This window comes from Scyliorhinus canicula, chromosome 15 (genome assembly GCF_902713615.1).
Source record: "Scyliorhinus canicula chromosome 15, sScyCan1.1, whole genome shotgun sequence".
NCBI lineage: Eukaryota > Metazoa > Chordata > Chondrichthyes > Carcharhiniformes > Scyliorhinidae > Scyliorhinus > Scyliorhinus canicula.
The window spans coordinates 120,965,199-120,971,198 of NC_052160.1; positions in this window are offsets into that span (position 1 = coordinate 120,965,199).

Consider the following 6,000-nt stretch of genomic DNA (forward strand, 5'->3'; position numbering starts at 1 on the left):
GCTAAATTAGTTAGCGCCAAAAATTGGGTGGAGGAAACATGATGCTCGATTATTCCACATCCTTCAAAGTGACGTAGGCAGCAAGCTGACTCGGTGAATGTGCTGTTAACTGTCTGCACAACTTTGCAGGAGACAAGTTCACACAATGCCATCACAACATAAAACTATAGCCTGCACTACTAAATGCCAACTTGTAGTTCTTAAAGACGAGGAGCATTGTGGTTGCAGAGGGAGTGGAATTGGTTCAAGAAGAGTCAAAGACTAAGGCTGGGATTTTCCAGCCCTGCTGTGATAGGGCCTGTCGTGGGCCAACCAGACGTCATTGACATTCAGCGGGATCAGATCCCAGTGGTGGGCAGGGTGCATAAAATCTTGCTGTAGTTAGAGCCTTTAATATTGGCACAACAAGTCAGAGAAAGAGGCCCTAAGGTTTTGGAGACATTCGTGAAGGGGGTGTGCAGGAGGAGAGAGATCCTCTTCCATCTGGGAGCCAGGAGGCTCTCCAGAAATCACCGAGAGGGCAATAGGAGCGGGTAGCTATCGCAATCAATGCCAGCAGTCTAATCCCAAGGCTCTGGGATGTATTGTCAAGAGAAGTTTAATGAGCTCACCCACATAGTCAAAGTCAGTGAACACATCTTCAAATGCCTCCCCTTCCAATTGCACCACTAGCTTCCCGCACTGCTCCATTTAGATACCTCCTTGATTTACCTACCTATAATCTCTATCAACCTGAACTCCAACCTCACAGTCATAGCCTCATTTTCTTCTCATATACCTAGCACTGCTTTAGTTCTTTGATTCAATAATGGTCAGCCAATTGGAAGATATGGTCGATATGTTACTTGTTCAGCCTGGATAGAATCATTTGTGAAGACATTCAGGGTCACAGCCTGATTCCAAGAATTGGCAGAGTTCTGTGGCTACGTGCTTGTTTAGGTAGAAGTTGGAAAAATGCTCGTGAAAGACCCTACGTGGGTACGGCCTTTAGCCCATTTTCCCCTCATACTTCTCCTCCGTACTTGATGTTGTCTTCTGTGTTCCCTCTCTACCTCTTTCCTTCTGGAACTTTGGGGGAGTTGGTTGGGGGGGGGGGGGGGGGGGTATTGCTGTGACAACAGCTTCTGTTATTGGGGAGGGGATGTGCTTAGAGCCTATAGTAACAACCGCATGCAGAATTGTCGCTGCAGATTTTACGAACACTTCAAAACACCCAGTACTCAAACAAATCAGCAGACAACAATAAGCAATTAACAAAAGTATTAACATCCACACTAACGCCCCTACTTGCCAAGTCAGACGTGGGCAGAAGTAGTGTGGACTTTAACCATTTTATAACTAAACCCGCACTTTAATGCCACAGAGCCAGATTTTGAGGCCTAAGAACCTCACTATATTTTTTCCTCCAAAAACACTCCTCCAATGTCAAGTACTTTTGTACTCAATCTCTTCCCCCATTGTATCAGTGTAACCTTTGACTCCTCACAAGCAATGCCATAGGAGGACTGCTGGTATATTTTAACTTTTACAGATGATGCAGCTAATACAGGATTGACTTTATCAGCCACTCCTTCCAAGGGCTACCACTGCAGTATCTGCCCGTGCATCCTTTGCCTATTGGAGGGAAATTGAATCTCTGGGTCCAAATCTGCTACACTGGGACCTCTATAGCAACATCTTTAAAAATGGGAGCCCCCTCCAGGGAATAGCTGTCACTGAAGGAACCCAAAACCATGACAAAATGGTCTTTCAAATGTAATGTACACCTTGGTATTGTTTAATTAGACATTAAATCCATGGCAATTCCACCTGCAAGGCATGTGAGCTGGCAAGTAATGATGCTTGTACACGGGCAGCCTCCCCATGAAGTTTAATTGAGGCACAAATAGTAAACTAGTTCTGGCCTGTTGCTACTGACATCAGATAGACATCTCAATGGCCTTGTCCCCTGCCCACCCAATTTGCTATTTAAGCTGGAGATAACAAGCTGATCAGTAATTAAATGAGCAGCATGTAATTAGAGAACTTTTGAGTTGTCACCAGTTCTGCCATAGAGATTGTGAAAACAGTTTATTGCAGCAACACTTCCTTCGCCATGAAAGCAAAAAATGAGCCCCTCTCACTAACCCGCCCCTCCCAAATGTAATCTGAACGATTAGGTGAAAAATTGTAGAGTTACACCATTAATTTGGCTATTCTCCAGACATGTACAGAACTCTTGGGGTGACTTATTAGGTGCACTAATGCAAGATATTATGAACATACCGAGATGTCAGGATGTTCTCTTGCTAAAGCTTTGCCAAAGAAACAGATGAACAGAGTCTTCCCACTGGTGTATCTATAGGGACGAGCTGTTATGCTTGATTCAAGCACTTTCCACAAGGCATCCAAGAATCTCACAACCCTCCACGCGATCAGATTATACTCCCCTTTGGAAATATTTCAGGAACAAATGAAAGGTACATTCCTTGTATTTAATGACAATGATAAGCAACCTAGATTGATTCCTCTGTTTCAATAGAACAGTCTTTAAGCTGATCTGTGTGGCATTCCTAATGTTAAAATTGAAACAAGGTCTGTCCCCAGTAATGACTTATTTTGGGCTAGATTTAATAGATACATGAATCCTGGCTCATATTTTCCATAGTATTATCATATCACCATTGTCAAAACAGGTAATGGCCCACACAAATGTGTTACGTATCTTGCAGCCCAATTTTCCCACTCAATATTGTTCTTTTGTTAAATTAATCCATCAGATCACACAAAGTTCATCTGTGGGAGAATCTCTCTGCCAGTTTTCATAACATTTCAGTGCAGCAAGCTTCCAAAACTGTGCTGCTGCTCTCTTTAGTTGTACCAAACGCATTTGGCAGAGTAAGCATCTGTTTCTGATGATCATTAAAGGATGTACGTTTGTGGCATTTTCACCCCATTGGCACGATGAGGAATATGCGGCTGGATTCTCCGCCAGCGGGATTTTCCGTTGCACGAGCAGCGCATTCATGCCCGCAGTGGGCTGGCCACAATGGGAAATCCCATTGGCAGGTGGAGGTAACGGAGAGTCTAGCCGCTGGTGCGGGCACGCCGCCCAGGAAAATAAGGCTGGCGAACCGGAGAGTTGCCCCCCCCCACCAAATTCCAAATAGTCCAACCTTTTTAAAAGCATTTGTTACTGATGACAGAGATGCGTGTCATTGCAGCACAAGCAGGTTAGGACCTTTCGGGTATTCTATTGGAAATAGAGGACCCACATTGTATGACTCGATGAAAAATGTGCCTGCCAAATTCAGCCGTGTCTTGGGTCCACATTCAGATCAGGCACAAGCCTTCCCACTACTAACTTTGTCATTGGGATTTGAATGGGTGAAATTGCTCTACCGGCTCATAGTAAATAGGCAACTGATTTTTCACCGGGCCTTGATCGTGGGCATAATTCAGCCACTGCGTTGCGTCTGGCGCAGAGTTGGGTGCAACGGGTGAATCACCTGACCCACTCCTCCTGTCACAATCTGGATCACAGCCTTGCTGAGCCTCCGGGACCTCAATTGGGCGCGTTTAGCATTGGTTTCCACAAACGTGGACCAGGCGTGACGTCACCTTGGGAGAGGTCTTGTGTGGCATTAGGGATCCACGTTGGTCGAGGACAGGGCAGGGTAGTATGCTGGCACTCCCCTGACACTCGGCAGCTTGCACTGCCAGCCTGGCATTGACACATGGTCACCACCACCAGGGTGCCTGGGGCACTGCCAAGGTGCCTGGGTGCCAGGTTGGCACTGCCAGTTGTTTGTCTGGGGTGGCTTGCCCATTGGAGGGGTGAGGGGGGAGTTCCAGGGGCCTCAAGATAAATGAGGGGTGAAGGGCGAGGGGCGGTCAATAAAGTGGAGAGGGGCACGGGAATCTGGACTGCCGGTAAAAATGGCACCCCAATCTGCGAGGAGCCATCCCTTCTGGAAAGCTGAGCTTGCCAGCATGAAACCGACTAACATGTGACCTCGTCGGGAATAATCATCCAAAGGCCCAAAAAACCAGCACCGGTGAATAGCGGGGCGAGTCTTGATGCTGCTACAGACTGAGAAATATTTCCGCTGAATCACGCTCCTTCTTTCCTCCCATCCACAGGATGGGAGCTCAATCTTTTCTTGGAGACCTGTTTTTAGTCTCACTGGTGCTTTTATTTGGTTTGAAGTTAACAATCTTAGGAATATTTTCCCAGTTAATGAAAAATACAAACTAACAGTGGGGCCTGACAATTTACTCCAAATCCATTAAATGCTACAGGTAGAGATCAGTTTCAGCCCAAAGATTTATTCCATCTGCTTATTTGTGTTTCTCTTAGTGGTCCATAATTGACTGAAGGTATAAAAAAATCTAGATTTAACTATTCAGACAAAGTGGAGTAATGTGAGAACAAAAATCTGAAAACAAGCTATATCGGCTTCACTTTAATAGTTTATAATGACTTAAATACATCCAATTAACTTTCATCCAAACATGCTGCAGTTGTATAGAACCTTGGCAAGGCTGCTTTTGGAATATTGCACACAATTCTGGTCGCCACACTACCAGAAGGATGTGGAGGCTTTGGAGATGGTGCAGAGGAGGTTTACCAGGATGTTGCCTGGTCTGGAGGGTGTCAGCTATGTGGAGAGGCTGAATAGACTCGGACTGTTTTCATTAGAAAGACGGAGGTTGAGGGGTGACCTGATAGAGGTCTACAAGATTATGAGGGGCATGGATAGAGTGGATGGGCAGGCACTCTTTTCCAGGGTGGTGGGGTCAGTCACCAGGGGGCATAGTTTAAGGTCCGTGGGGCAAAGTTTAGAGGAGATGTGCGAGGCAGGACTTTTACGCAGAGAGTGGTGAGTGCCTGGGACTCGTTGTCAGGGGAGGCTGTGGAAGCAGAGACATTAATGGTGCTCAAAAGGCATCTTGACAAACACATGGCTAGGATGGGTATAAAGGGATACGGCACAAGGAAGTGCTGAGGCTTTGGGCAAAGGTTGGCATCATGACCGGGACAGGCTTGGAGGGCCGAAGGGCATGAATCTGTTCTTTGTTTTTTGATCTTAAAATATTGTATCATATGGAAATATTCTATAATAGCGTAAAATTTTTATACATGAAAAGCAAAAGAAACTAAGGATTTGTGAAATGCCATGCTGCGAGGGACTGCAGCTGGAAGGGTCGCACGGTGGCACAGTGAACAGCACTGAGCGCCAGGGACCCGGGTTCGATTCCCACCTTGGGTGACTGTCTGCATGGAGTTTGCACTTTCTCCCCGTGTCTGCATTGGTTTCCTCCGGGTGCTCCAGTTTCCTCCCACAGTCCAAAGATGTGCAGGTTATGTGGATTGGACATGCCAAATTGCTCTTTAGGGTCTGGTTATAGGGTCTAGGTCAGGTGCTCTTTCAAAGGGTTGGTGCAGACTTGATGGGCCGAATGGCCTCTTTCTATACTGTAGGGATTCTATGATTCTATGATACTTGAAATTGAGTGTCAAAATTAATTTTGTAAACTTTGTTCAACGCGAAATTTGTATCAAGGGTTGCAAGCAAGCTAATATGATCCCAGTCACAAAAACATAAGGACCCTTGAAATTAAAGTCATCTTATTTTGGCATTCATCCATAGCAGAAGAAATATTGGATTCTATTATAAAATGAATTCTGAAACATCTCATGAAAGTAGAAGCAATAAATCGAAGACAACATGGGCTAAGGAGAAGTCGGTTGTAACAAAGAAATTTATTGCCGTTCGTTGATGGTGCAAGATTTGTGGTTGGGAATAAAGATGATGGATATTAGATCTCTTGACTTTTGGAAGCATTCGACAAGGTCCATTCAGAGGATGTTTTGGCTAACCTACAAGCTCAGGGGATCCAAGATAGATTGGATTACTAATTGGCTAGATAATAGGAAACAGAGGGCATTTATCAGTGGTCAGTTTCAGTTGGATAGCTACAATGAGAGTTATCCCCAGGGGATTGGTTTTGAGACTG